The sequence below is a fragment of the Vicugna pacos genome, chromosome 12, assembly GCF_048564905.1.
Source record: "Vicugna pacos chromosome 12, VicPac4, whole genome shotgun sequence".
In the NCBI taxonomy this organism is placed as follows: domain Eukaryota; kingdom Metazoa; phylum Chordata; class Mammalia; order Artiodactyla; family Camelidae; genus Vicugna; species Vicugna pacos.
Window position 1 is genome coordinate 33,834,277 of NC_132998.1, and position 14,838 is coordinate 33,849,114.

Below are 14,838 nucleotides of genomic sequence, written 5' to 3' on the forward strand. Positions count from 1 at the left end.
GATGAAATGTTTTAACATGATTCACATCTGAATACTACACTAACTTATACAAAGAGCCTCCATAAAACTTATTTTGTGTATTCCTCACAATAGTGCTGTAGCAGGTTGAATGGTGACTCCCAAAAATATATGTCCACCCAGAACATGTGAATGTGACTTTGTTTGGAAAAGAAGATCTTTGCATTTGTAATTAAGTTAAAGATCTTGAGATTAGATCATCTTGGATTCGGGTGAATGCTAAATCCAATGACAAGGGTTCTTAGAAAAGAAGGAAATAAGACACAGAGAAGGTGATGTAAAGATGGGGACAAAGTCTGGAGGGAATGCATCTATGAGCCAAGGGACAAAGGTTGTCTGCAGCCACCAGAAGCTAGGAGACAGAATAAAGAATTCTCCCTCAGAGCCACCAGAAGGAACCAACCCTCCTGACACCTTGGATCTTGGACTTCTGGTTTCCAGAACTGTGAGAGAATTTTCTACTCTTTTAAGCCACCAAGTTTGTGGTACTTTGTTACTACAGCCCTAGGAAATTAATACAAACACCTCCCTTTTAAAATTTTAATTTGCTTTTTACAAAGAAATCAAAGTTAGAAATGTAACAATTTTCTGAAAAAAATTTTCATTTGACAAATATTTGCTGTGTGGCTACTATGTATCAGGCTTTATTTTAATTAATTCATTAAATTTTTATTGAAGTACGGTCAATTACAAGTGTCAATTTCTAGTGTACAGCACAATGTCCCAGTCTTGCAATATATATACACATATTCATTTTCGTATTTTTTTCCATTAAAGGTTATTACAAGATATGGAGCATAGTTCCCTTATCAGGCATTATTTTAGATGTTGGGATTCAGCAGTAAACAAAACAGACTTGGCCTTCAGGAACTTCCATTCTAATTGAGGAAGACAGACGATAAGTAATGAAACCAAGTGAATATGTTGTTAAATTAATTAAACGAGGAGACCATTAGACTAAAGTGGCTCTAATGTTTTGGTGGCCTATGTAGGCAAACCAAAAGCTAGGCCTATAAATGCCTCAAGGGTATGAAATCAAACCCTAAGCTGACCACTCACAAACAGCCAAGTAGGCTTTAAGCTTCAGTCAACCAAATAATTTCCTTTCTCTGCTTCGGCACCCTCTCTGTATAAGTCTTGCCCCTGGCTCCTGTCAGGGGAGTACTCCTGACCACTGCTGGTTTGATGCCACCTGATTTGAATCAAATTTTGCTCAAATAAACTTTTAAAACCTATACATACCCTCGGTCTATCTTTCAACAGTGTTAAGTGGTAAGCAGCAGAGAGTGCTAAGGAGGACGGGGTGGGTTGGGAAGGACCCATGGGAAGAGAACCATGGGGTGGGAAGGAGGGAATATATTGTGTGGGGTACAGTAGGCATTGGAAATAGTTTACCTTTTGCTCTGAATTAAATGATAAGACATGGAGAACTTTGAGCAGAGGAATAATATGTTTTGACACGATTTAAAAGGATTACCTTGCCTGTTGTATAGAGAACAGACTGTAAAGTGGCAAATGTGGCAGTGAGGACACCAATTAGGAAGCTGCTGCAGCAATCCAGGCAAGAATTGATGCACTTGACTCTGAGAGGTTATGATGGAGGTGGTGAGAAATGATCAGCTTCCAGAAATGTTTGAAGGTGAAACTGGTAGGAATTTTGAGAGTAGAGTCAAGGCTGATTTCAAGGTTCTGGGCCTGAGCAACTGGAAGGATGGAGTTGCCATTTACTAAGATAGAAAGACAACTAATTAGCGGTACAGCAGAAACTTGAGCTCAGGGCACACCTGCCCTTGTCCAGTGGTCAGTCTGTTCACCCCAGATCCCACAGGAGTAATTGGTGAGGTCCTAGAATTAAAATCAAAAACTGAAAATAGAAACACAAAAACAGGATAGGGGAAGGTGACTTAGCAGGAAGGTGACTGAGCAGCTACATGATTAAAAAAAAAACTCTTGAAATTTTTAGTTGAGGTCAAGCCCAGATCAATCTTCCATAGGCTGTCGTTGCCAAAGACACAAATGCAATATCATGTTGCCTTCCCGGAGCAGTCTTAGACCTCAGTAGGGTAAAGCATGGTTGTGATGGCCACGCCTACAGCAGGACGCTCAGTTCTCAGAGTTGCACTTTTAAAACAAAGAAAACTCAATAAGAAAGGAAGAATTCAGAGAGCAGCAGCCAGAATAGAAGGGCATTCAAAGTCTCGAAAGCTGAGTGAGACAGGTTTGGAGAGAGGTAAAGGTGAGACGGCAGAGTAAGGAAAATATTCTGTGAAATGGAAGGTAACTATGCTTATGTCCAGGGCTGCTGATACGATTAAATGTGATGACGTATTGTAAATCACTGTCAACGAGAAAACACTTTACAAATGTTAAGCACCATTATTAAAACTGAAGGCCTGTCATGTAAAAGAGGTTTTAGATATGTTCTGTGTGGCCCCAAGAGGGAGAGGTGGGATGAAGAGTTAAAAGCACTTCTGTTCAGAGAAAAAAATTTTCCACTGATGGGAGAGACTTTTTCAGTCAATTGACCTCCTCAAATCTGGAGATGTTCAACGGGTGACCAGCTGAGGACCTGATAGGGATGTAAAAGGAGATTCTCCCATTTAATGTTTTTAGCAACTCTGAGGCTAAGGTAGCAGCTTAACATTTTCTTCTTTTTGTTTCTGTATCAGATCTTCAGCCACATTCTTCCCACCAAAAGTTAATTCATACCCCCCAATTAATCAGTAAAGCCACAGGTGGCCTTCCCACATGGGCCAGGTTAAGCCACTTAAATTAGTTTCCTGATTAAACTTATTGTAGAAGACTTTAGAGAAATCTATTCTAACTCATCAAAGGCCTGCAATCAAATAAAAGCCAATAATAATAATTATATATCTCACCAAACCGTGGAAGTATATTTAAACCAGTGAAACTTTTCTTTATAAAAAGTAGAAACAATATAAATTACTATTGGATGACTGATAAACAGCACAATGATGAAATGTTCTTGCTAGGGTAAAATAAGTGAGATGATAATTAGGTATAATTAGCATTATTATGAATCAATCATATTTCAGTGAAAAGAAAACATATTTGGCTAAAAGGATATAATTTTGTTGTTGGTACTTTTCAAATTCTTTCTGGTTCAGCTAGGTCACTCATTGTATTTGCCAATCAATTACTTTAGAGATGACTGGAGATTTCCATTTTAACAAAAGCCTATTTTAGCAAACAGCAGAGATTTTAGAAGCCCATCTCCTTGATGCATCCGAAATCTTTTTACCAGCTCTTGTCACTCTCTTGCTAATCCATGTATCTCATAATGACTATTACCAGTGTCAGAGGTAAGCCAACAATTTCAAATGGCACTGATAAGATGATAGTGTTGAGAAGAAAGGATTACTTTATTTTCTCTGTTTTATTATACAACTCATATATTTGGCAGGGGAGGGATTGTAGGGGTGGATGATATTTTATCATAGAAAATAATCTTTTTCATTTTCCCTTATTATCCAGAGTTCTTAAAGTTACATTTATTATACAAACAGCTCATACAACTCAATAGCAAAAACAAACAACCCAATCCAAAAATGGACAGAAGACCTGAACAAATATTTCTCCAATGAAGACATACAAATGGCCAGTAGACACATGAAAAAAATGTTCAATATCACCAACTATCAGAGAAATGCAAATCAAAACTACAATGAGGTATCACTTCACATAGAATGGCCATCATTAAAAGGTCTACAAACAATAATTGCTGGAGAGGGTGTAGAGAAAATGGAACCCTCCCACATTGTTGATGGGAATATAGTCTGGTGCAGCCCTATGCAAAACAGTATGGAGAGTCCTTAAAAAACTCAAAATAGACTTACCCTGTGATCCAGCAATCTCACTCCTAGGCATATATCTGGAAGAAACTCTAATTTGAAAAGATACATGCACCCCAAAGTTCAGAGCAGCACTATTTACAATAACCAAGACATGGAAGCAACCTAAATGTCCATTGACAGATGGCTGGATAAAGAAGTTGTGGTATATATACACAGTGGAATACTACTCAGTCATAAAAAGAATAAAACAGGGGGAGGACATAGCTCAAGTGGTAGAGCACATTCTTAGCAAGCATGAGGTCCTGGGTTCAATCCCCAGTACCTCCTCTAAGAATAAATAAATAAATAAACCTAAGTAAGTGAAGTAACACAGAAAGACAAAGAAAAATACCATATATTACTTACATGTGGAGTCTAAAAAAACAAAAAGGATACAAATTTACAAAACAGAGACAAACTCACAGACACAGAAAACAAACATGGTTACCAGGAGGGAAAGAGGATGGGGAAGGATAAATTGGGAGTTCAGGACTCATAGATACTAACCACTATATATAAAATAAACAACAAGGTCCTACTGTATAGCACAGAGAATTATATTCAATACCTTGTAATGGTCTATAATGAAAAAGAATATGAAAAGGAAAATATATATATATATATATATATGTATAAATGAAACATTATGTTGTACACCAAAATTAATATGACATTGTAAATCCACTACAGTTCAATTTAAAAAAGTTGCATATATTAATTAGATCAATTCCTATCTATGCTAAATCCCTAGAAGATTTTATTTTTTCCCTACATTTCTTAAGAATTCTCAGGATCTTGGTAAAACAAAAAAAAAGAGTAGAAAAAATTTTAAAGTAAGGGAAAGCAGATTCATAAACAAAGACAAAGAAATACAGTGTTGAACAAGTTAGGCAACTGTTCAGTAGGGGTAAAAAGAGGATATCAGAATAAATAAGGATAAACAAACGTGATTTAAATCCCTAGGACCTGGAAAGCTATGGTGATAAAACCCAAGTAGAGGCTGAGAACGGTTCCAACTATACAGTAGAATATGGTTTTCAACAAGGGAATGGGGGTGGTTCTTTAAAAATACTCTCAAAATGTGCTTAAGAGAAAAAAAAGAAAAAGAAAAAAAGGCTCTAGAAGGAAAGTTGCTAGCAATTGTCACAATTATAATAGTAACTATGACATATACTACTGTAGTATATAACTGACAGAATAACCATGATCCCAGGATTTCAACAATCAAAATGAGAAATTACGTTTTTTAATCTCTTGATATAATCCCTAGGCTGGGATGAGAAGGAGAGAGGTTTCTAAAGAAGTTATGGTAAAGAAAATTAAAACTTCATATAAATAAATCTGAATTCCTCTTCGATAATTAATACTTTCCATGGAAGCCTCATAAGCCCAATGATCCTATTAGATATAAATTCTAATGAATATAAAGAATTTCCAGTTTAAATGATCTAAAGAAATAACAGAAATAATACTAACAAAAATGAACTGCAAGATACTTAATGTTAGATAATAGCAGTGACATAGCTCTTTATATCTCTCCACACACTTATCAATAATTTATTAGGAAAATGTCAAAATGTCCTTGTTATGAAGGTACACAGGATAATGGTACTTGCTTTAAAATACAGTTCATGCGAGAAGCTTCAAAATGATAGTCAAGTGTTCGAGGCATGCTCCAACTCTTCCATCTAGCCACCTACTTAAATATTATGGAACATAAATCAAAGAATACAACAGTTAAAAATTAGTCCTTTGAAAACACAGTCTTCCACAGTGAAATGCAGACAAGATCTGGTCTTGTAATTGGCATATTTTATCATTGTTCTGTGGCTAAAGACTCTAAGAAATATTTTGAAACTCTTGTTTTGCCATCAAATCCCCAGCTGATCACCATATTATCTCATTAGTTCAAGAAAGTTAATATTTTTACCACTGTCATCTCTGTTTTTCCAGATGTCATCTTTTCACCTTAATGAAATATGAGCATGTAACTACAAAGTAATGTGAATGACTTTTAACAAGTATCCAAGTGTGTGTCTGAGAGAGTGATCTCTCTTTCAAGGAAGCTGCAAAAATGTTGTGAGCACAGGCAGCAGAATAGGACTAAATAAGGAGCCTGCTTTCCTATGTTCGAAGGACAGCATTCAATTGGAAGTATAATTTGTGGTACAGATAGTTGAAAACACACTGTTTTTACTTTTTTCATTGCTTTTTATTTTTAATAATCATTGTTATGACTGTTATTACTAACTTGGGTGAGAAAATTAATTTCAGTGGTCATTAGCCTATTGACTGGCAATACCTCCATGTGATTAAAAGACATTAATATACACCTTATAAAATATTAATTTTACTTCTCTGATATTCATCCACCCATCCACCTATCTTTCAGTGCTAACTATTATGCACCAACTACCATATTAAGTGCTGACTGTATGTCAATAAATAAGATATAAACTTTACTTTCAAGAAATTTATAAGGTAATGGTGGTTGGTGATGTCTGTTTCAAGGTCTAATTCATCAACATCTGTGCAAATATGGTATCAAAGAAATAAAGCCAACTCTATTTGTGTTATATTGTGTTAGTTAATAAGACATTGAACTTGATATTAAGGGAAACAAACGATATGATTTGCTTAACCCATTTCTAAGTTCTGTTCCAGCTCTGAGAGTATTTGAGACTTCTAATATGTCATAGTACTGAATGTTTATTTAAATTCCTGCCCAAAACAATAGTGGAGATATTGTAAGAGCATAAATAATGAAAATAAAAGTTGAGAAACAAAATACTATGAAGATTCAAGGGAAAGACCACATTTAACCCAGAAAGCCTTCTTGAAAGGAGGAGCATGCTATTTTTAAGTCTACATATTTTGGAAGAGTTAACTGCAATTAGAAGATTTGATGTTTAACTTAAAAAGTGAATAATTAATTAGATTAAAGAACTCTCATTTCTAGACCAATACCTTTATTTTCTTATAACACCAAACAGAAAAAGAGGAACTTCCATCCTGGATCAATTTCTCATTATAATCCATATTACTGGAGCTTTGTTGACTATTGGTGTCAAGAACAGACTAACATTGTTGAAGGAAGTACTTAGGACTCCATAATTTTAAGGGGAGGAAAAATGAATTCACCCACAAAAATAGCACAGAAAGTGTGAGCCAAGATTAAGTGCATAACAAGGTAGCATGGCAAACAAGAGCCTAAGTGAACTGGAGATTGGAATAATTACTTATTTTTTTTAAAGTGGTAAAAGGTATTCCTGTATCCAATGAAATACCAATAACCTTCATACTATTTGCCATGTACCAGACACTGTTCTAGGTATTGGGGATATAAAAATTAATAAGACCATCTCTAATTCCCAGGAATTCACAGCCCAGAGAGACAATAGTATTATTACAGATATGGTGTGGTACAGTACAATGATGGAGTTTCCAACAGTATTTTAATGTACTTAAGATGATGAAGTCCCAGATTTGCCATTTACCATGTATCTAAATTTGTAAATCAGTTTCCTTGTCTGTATAATGGAAATAATAATGAACTTTGAGATTAAATCAGGTCACTTATGAAGAGCACTTTAGTATAGTGCTTGGCCCATATGAAGCACTATGTAAGCATTTTATCATTATTGTTGCTATCACTGTTAAAATTATACTCATAATCTTAATAGAATATCCAAGTCTGAGTGAGGAAAGTGAAAAGTTCCAGGCTTTCAATACCTGTGGCTTTTCCCAGTAAAACAAATTAAATATGTTCATACATAAAGGTGCATTGTTAGATCAGAAATACACATAGCATCATTTTTCCAAAGAAATAGTTGTTTTTTACAATCATTAAATCAATAGTATATGCAGAGAAAATAAATATTTAAAATCTAGAGTATGATTAATTCACATCTGAATAGAGATCAGCTCTATAGAAACCAAAGCATAATTCAAAATTAAATTTTGTTTCTTCAATGAGAAAAAATCAACACAAATAAGTATATAGATTAGCTAACATAAGTTAGTTTCAAATGGTTGCCACATCTGGACCAACAACTTTCTATACAGTTTTACAACTCAGTTTTATAACTATCTTGAGCTGTCAAGATAATAATAATTTTTTTTTGAGATTATTTCAATTTTTAATCACTAGTTTTTAGAATACCAATTACAATCACTGGAAGGAACAACTAATCAATAATACAAAATAAATCCTGTTTCCTTTCTGCCTTCATCTCTTAAAACAGAACATTTAGAGCGAGGGATGGAAGTGCAAATGTGTAGAGGCAGGAGGGAGAAATTTCATAATCATTCTGAAAACCCATGAGACATTAATCTTCCTATAAAGAGAGCCCAGGATGATTTTCTTCCTATAGAAAAAATCGTAGAATTCCCGTAGGGAGAGAACTTCACACAGTAAAAATACATTTCCAGGAAGTAGAATTTTACTTTGTGGGATCACTTTAGCAGTTAAGACAATGATAAAACTATCTTCTTTGAAGTGAGACAAATACAGCCAAAAAATGAATCCCGAGAGATTATATCCAGGCTGAACAAGGCTTTCCCAGGCTGTTGCACTCTGCCTTGGGGAAACAGCCAGGAAAAAACCCAGTAACAATCGTACAAGTTGAGAGAATTCAAGTCAATATTGCTTTTTACCTCTGTAAACGTGAGACCTAATTTTCATCCTGGGACCACCAGAGGTTAGCGTTTACATCTTCATTCCTTATGCATTTTTGTGGCAGAATCAAGTATGAATAACGTAGCACAATAACCAGTTTGGGTCAGTATCTAGTAGTCTACTCACATCTGTCTGGCAATTAAATTATAGTAGAACTGGCAAATCACACCCAATCTAATGGGTATGCTATATAAATTATTCTTTATCCATGATTAAACAAAAAAACCCTCCATGAAGTTGGGTATATTCAGAGTGACAGTCTTTTACTTTAGTAATGCTTTTGTGGGTGGAAGTTTGAGATGACCGATACAGCATGCTCTATGGCCACAAGTCATTTGTTTTTTATTATGAAAATCTCAAACATCCACAAAAGTAAAATGTACAGTGAATCTCACGTACCATCATCCACATTCAACAGTCATCAAGATTGTACCCCACTTCCTTCATCTGCCAATCTAATTGTTCTTAAGCATTAAGACCCATGAGTTGAACAAAAGTTGTTTCCATTATTCTACATGACTCTACTAGGGCATGAAAGGGAAAAAAGAGGTGCATTGGGGCCTTGACACGTGGTAGGGAGGGTCAGGGCTTCCACACAGGGAATGAAGAGCACCTTGGCCTACCAGCCATCTCTACGCAGTGCGTCCTCGCCCAGACTGGTACTTCTGGCATCCCCTTCACAGATGGTCACTTTCACTCTCCCACTTGGGGGACCAGGGCTCGTAGGAACTCCTTAATCGCAGAAGCCAGTGGCGCTTGGTGGGTAACTTGTAGGTGCCTGGGTTGGGGGCGGCGGGGGACGGAGAGGAGAGGAGCTGGCAATTTGCCCCTAAACTGTATCTAGCAGGAAGCGTGTTGCTCTCAGCCTCGCTGCTCGGTGAGAGGCCTGCACCAACAAACCGTGAGCACACCTTTTGCGTTCTGTTTCCCCTTTAAAGGCATTTGATGCCCCCAGTGAAGAAAAGCCAACAGCAGCAAAGCTTGATGGAGAGCATGCAGCCCGGGAAGCCCAGTGACTGGGAGATGGAGGGCAGAAAGCACGAAAGGCCCGAGAGCCTCCTGGCGCCGGCGCAGTTCTGTGCCGCCGAGCAGGACGTGAAGGCGCTCGCCGGGCCCCTGCAGGCCATCCCGGAGATGGACTTCGAGCCCTCGCCGGCCGAGCCGCTGGGCAACGTGGAGCGCTCCTTGCGCGCCCCAGCCGAGCTCCTGCCCGACGCCCGCGGCTACGTGCCCGCTGCCTACGAGGAGTTCGAGTATGGCGGCGAGATCTTCGCGCTGCCCGCGCCCTACGACGAGGAGCCCTTCCAGGCCCCGGCCCTCTTCGAGAACTGCTCGCCCGCCTCTTCCGAGTCCAGCCTGGACATCTGCTTCCTGCGGCCCGTCAGCTTCGCCATGGAGGCCGAGCGGCCTGAGCACCCGCTGCAGCCGCTGCCCAAGAGCGCCACGTCGCCGGCCGGCAGCCAAGATAATAATAATTATATGGGTCATATATCACCTAGTACAGCAGACTGCATCATTGGCCCCAATTTTTCACCCCTTCCTCTTTCCTTGCCCTTTACCATGTTACTTTTCACTTCTTCCCCAAAGAAGTCAAGTCTAGTTCCTGTCCTCTTGACTGGATTTATTTCTGTGATTTGCTTTGGCCCACAGAACAAGGCAGAAATGAGCCAGTAGGAAGCCTAGGCCTCAAGAGGTTGTGCATGTTTCTGCTTTGCATCTTGTGCCTCTACAATACCACAAAAAAATTATGCCTCAGGCAGCCTTCTGGTCCAAAAGAATAAGAGACACATGAAATGAAGCTGCCCCAGGCAGAATGATTTACCCAGCTCAGACTCAAGCACACTTTATCCTCAGAAGGAAAAACAAGCTAGCTGACCTGCAGTAGGCTCATGCTCAAGCCCAGAAGACATGAGCCGAACAGTTCAGCAAAGCTGAGCCTGGATCAACTGACCTCACCAACCCACAGGCAGTTGCACTATAGTAATAAATTATTTAACTTTTTAAAATAAGCATTGAATTCTGGGGTGTTTTGTTATGCATCAAAAACTGACTCTTACAGTTAGAATGTTTTCCATTTTAAGTAACATAAAATCTGACCCTAACTAGCTTAGACATTCAAAGCATGCACTGTTTCACCAAACTAAAAAGGATAGTGATAGATAGTTCTGGCTTTAGGTTCATTTTGGCCGAGAAGTTCAGCATGTCCTCAGAAAATCTCTGAAAATTGTTCTGCAGTCTCTGGCCTCTGGACTCTTCCATGTATTAGCTTTGTCTCTTGGTGCAAAAGTGGCATTCTTACATACTTCATTTCGCACTTTCCATCTTGAAAAAAGAGACATAAAGCATGTCTCTATCTGGGTAACAAAAGTCCTGAGATTCACTCTGATAGCACCATCTTAGATCACTGCTCCTGAACCACCTAAATACCCAGGGGAAGAAATGTTCTGATGCACCCCTCCTAAGTCATGGGTTCCAAACCTGAAGCTAGAGGGGTTGAAATCAAATTCACCAGATTCCAGGAATGTTTTCCAATGCTAAAGGCTGCTTGGAGGGGAAAAGGGAAAATAAATATGGGAGAAGTAACTAGCAGTACACACAAAACATTTTCTGCTTTGTGGTGCATTATCACATCTTTCTCACGTTGTGTCTCAGATATTCAAAGCCTCAGATGTTACCCCTGCCAAATACTCTTTTATTAAAGCAATAGATGCTACTTATTTGAATTAATTGTATACACTGAAAGGTACAAAGAATTTTTTTAGATAAATAAAAATGTAAAGAGACAAGAAAACAAAAGAAGTTATAATGCTGCATTTATCCCCCCAGTAACTAGAAACAGCTTCTATTTGAAATCTCAGTACCACCTGCTTTGCATCTGCTCGACCAACTGAGAAATGCAGGTCTGGCAAAGAGAGAAAATCCATTTTAAATAGATCTGTGACAATACAGGGCGAGAAGGTCTTGAAATCCACCAAGGGTTTTAATCAATAAGACTGACAGCACAGAGCATGCCAGAAGCCAGGAAAAGAAGAGTTTGCAAAAAGCATTCAAGAAACAGCCCGAGCTATAAGGTTCTGGTGACAAACCAGGGCCAGCAAAGCAAAGGCACATACCACCATCTTTCTCTTCTAATCTAAGGAAAAGCAAGAGAGGAAAAGGCTGATTAGCTCAGGGAGGGTTTTTGTTCTGTCCTTTTAGATTCCAACTTTCTGAATCAGGGAAGAATTCTAAAACCCATTGTCTAATTTCAAAAGTTGGGCTTGAAAAACATGACAAGCTCTTTCTTTTTGTTACCTAATTCTCAGCTGTAAACCGAAGCTTCTTGAGTGTGCATGCTTCATAAAAGGCAAAGGGACTTAATTGAATTTTGCATGCCACTTCTAAGTGGATTGCTAGAGTATACCAGGATTAATTAGTTTTGTGTTGTTAATTCAATTCAAAGGTTCCTGATAAACTAAGACCATCAAACTCCATTAGGAGAAACAAAAACTTCTTAATTATGACAGCATCTTCGGGGTTGTGGCTAAGTTTTACCAGTATGATTAAAGTTTCAACCTGAGTTTTTAGGATTTGTGATGGATCTACCACAGTGGCCCAGAGAAACCTCAATGATTAAAGCACTTTGCACTAAATTTTTCACTTTTCAAATTCAGTATCTTTCAAAAAAAAAAAACATTCGGTCCTTGGTTTCAATGGTTCCTTTTGAATATAAAATTCTATTTTTGGAAAATTAACCCCAGGACAATTACTGTAGCCTTTTCTCTCACATGCATGTAAAATATTCAAGATTGCAGATTTAGATTTTGCCCCATCTGCACTCAACCCTTTACTATACCATCACAGTCAGTACCATGATCCCTTGTGGGTGAAAAAAAATCTTTTATCACTCATAAATTTTATTTTGTATACAGAATGTTAAAAGTATGATTCCCTATATGGTCTTGCAAATAATTGCTTCTCTCAGTCTTACACCTAAGGAAACCTCACCTTTCTATGTACACAGGAGCACACACACTCATTGGCTTACAATTTAGTATGGATACGCAAGTATATTGCTGGTCAGGATCTAGCCAACTTTCTTTGCAGCGTGCCATACTAGGTCCCTTTAACATCTTTCCCTATTTAGTGCGAGGGACTTCTCTGCATCTGGAACACTCCCCCAGGCATGTGCATGTGTGCACACATACATGGACGCACACAGAGATACACACAGATACAGACACACGCACACATTCCTAGTTATTCCTCCTTCCCACTCAGCTCTCAGTGTACCCCTCACCTCACTTAGGACATCTTCCTTGATTCCAAGTCCAGGTTGGATATCAGTCCTATGGGCCACTTCAGTACCTATGTTTAGCACTAATGTTGCAATTGACACACTGTAATAGCCTTTACATTTATCAATAACTCCTACTAGAGGTTAGGTTCCTGAATGACAAGCCCATACCTTATTTACGGTTGTATCACCAAACAGTAGTGTCTGGCACACTGAAGGAATTCCATCAACATTTTTTAAATGAATGAAGGCCAGAGTGATTGCAAAATTAGCTGTGAAACTTCTGCCTTCATAGAGCACTGCATCCTAGGTCATTCTAGTAATGATGCCCTTTACTTCCCTTCCCACCAGTCTGCCATCTCTATGGACTGATTAACCCCTAGCAACTCCTTGAGAGACTTCTACCTACCTCCCAATTTTGATTTTCCCCCTTCCCTCTGTAAAAGAACATTTGAGTTTTAGCCGAAAATACAGATACAGGGTGGAGTTGAGGAGACATTTCCCATACTTCAGCTAAACTGGTCATTTGAATAAGTATGGTCATTAAAATGTAAAGGGAAGTATTATGTGGGACTTCTGGGAAGAAGTTTTCTTAAAATATATGCCCTTCTCAACACTTCCTCTCTCTTGCTGCTTAAGATGTAGAAGTGATGGCTGGTTCTCCAGCAGCCATTTTGGACCATGAAGCAATAAGCTTAGAACAAAAAAAGTCTGTGCCCCTGAGTTGTTTGGAGTCACCACACCAGCCACACCACATTACAAATTACTGCCAGGCTTCTTTTATATGAGAAAAATTAAAATCTTAGTAAAGTCACTTATTTCAAGCATTTTTAATATAACAGCTAGACAATCCTAAATACTACAACCAGCAGCCAGAAATATTCTATATCTATGCAAAAGTCTTAGGAACAATTCTTGGTCCTTGCCCTGGGTAAGCCTTGCAGCAGGAGAGGAACTGATGTCCAGTCTTATCAAGAAATTTTTCCATTTAGCTGTAGATTCATCATTCCCCAGGACTATTTATTCCTTCATCCTCAGTAAAATTCTAAGTTTGCCAAAATTTATTCTCCAACCCTTCCAGTTTTGTTTCGTTTTTCTTTGCTTTGTTTTCCAGAAAATGTGGTTGCAGGTGACTCAAAAACTTTTCCAAGAAAATATATTTGTACTTTTTTCTGAGCCCTAAAAATTTAAACCAGTGTTTCTCAAAGCATAGTCCCAAATCTTCATCATAATCTCCTGGGTTTACTATTGTTAACGTGGAGTCCTGGCCTTAAACCAGACACAGTTCATCACAATTTTCAGAGGTGAAGCCTCTATGTTCTATAAACTTTCCAAGGGACTGTGAGGCACAAAAGTCTGACAACCATTGCCTTCAAAGAGAGATTAAAGGCAATTTTTTCTATCCCTTAAATCATAACTCAGAGGACTCCTCTTCCTCTGCAGGGACTCAGGCTCCCATCCATCTTGTCAAAATTACAGTTTTAGAAATTCTACTGCCTTGCTCTCCTAAGTGTGGCCCACAGACCAGTGGCATCAGCATCCCTTGTTAGAAATGACAATCTTTGTTCTCATGTCAGACCTACCAAGTCAGAATCTGTACTTTAACAAGATTTCCAGGTGCCTCCTAAGCAAGTTTGTGTTTGGGAAGCACTGAACTCCAATACTGTGCCTTCTCTTGAAATATATCAGAGCTGCCCTCCATTCTCATCACTTGGATACAAGCTGCAACTTACACTGCCCACAAACCTGGTGCTGCTGAGACCAGTGGTAGAATCATTTACTGAGCATCTGTTGAGTACCACAGACAAAATGATAGAAAGATATCTGTGATGGTTAATTTTATGTGTCAATTTGGCTAAGCTATGGTACCCAGATATTTGGCCAAAAACTAATCTAAATATTGTTATAAAGGTACTTTTTAGATGAGATGAACATTTAAATCAGTAGATTTTCAGGAAAGCAGATTATCTTCCATAGTATGGGCGGGCCTCATCCAATCAGTTGAAGATCTT

General features: G+C 38.3%; 1 pseudogene; it reads right to left on the bottom strand.

Moving 5' to 3' along the window:
• Positions 1-8,867: 8,867 nt before the first annotated feature.
• Positions 8,868-10,038, bottom strand: LOC116282593 (uncharacterized; annotated as a pseudogene).
• Between the last annotated feature and the right edge of the window lie 4,800 nt (positions 10,039-14,838).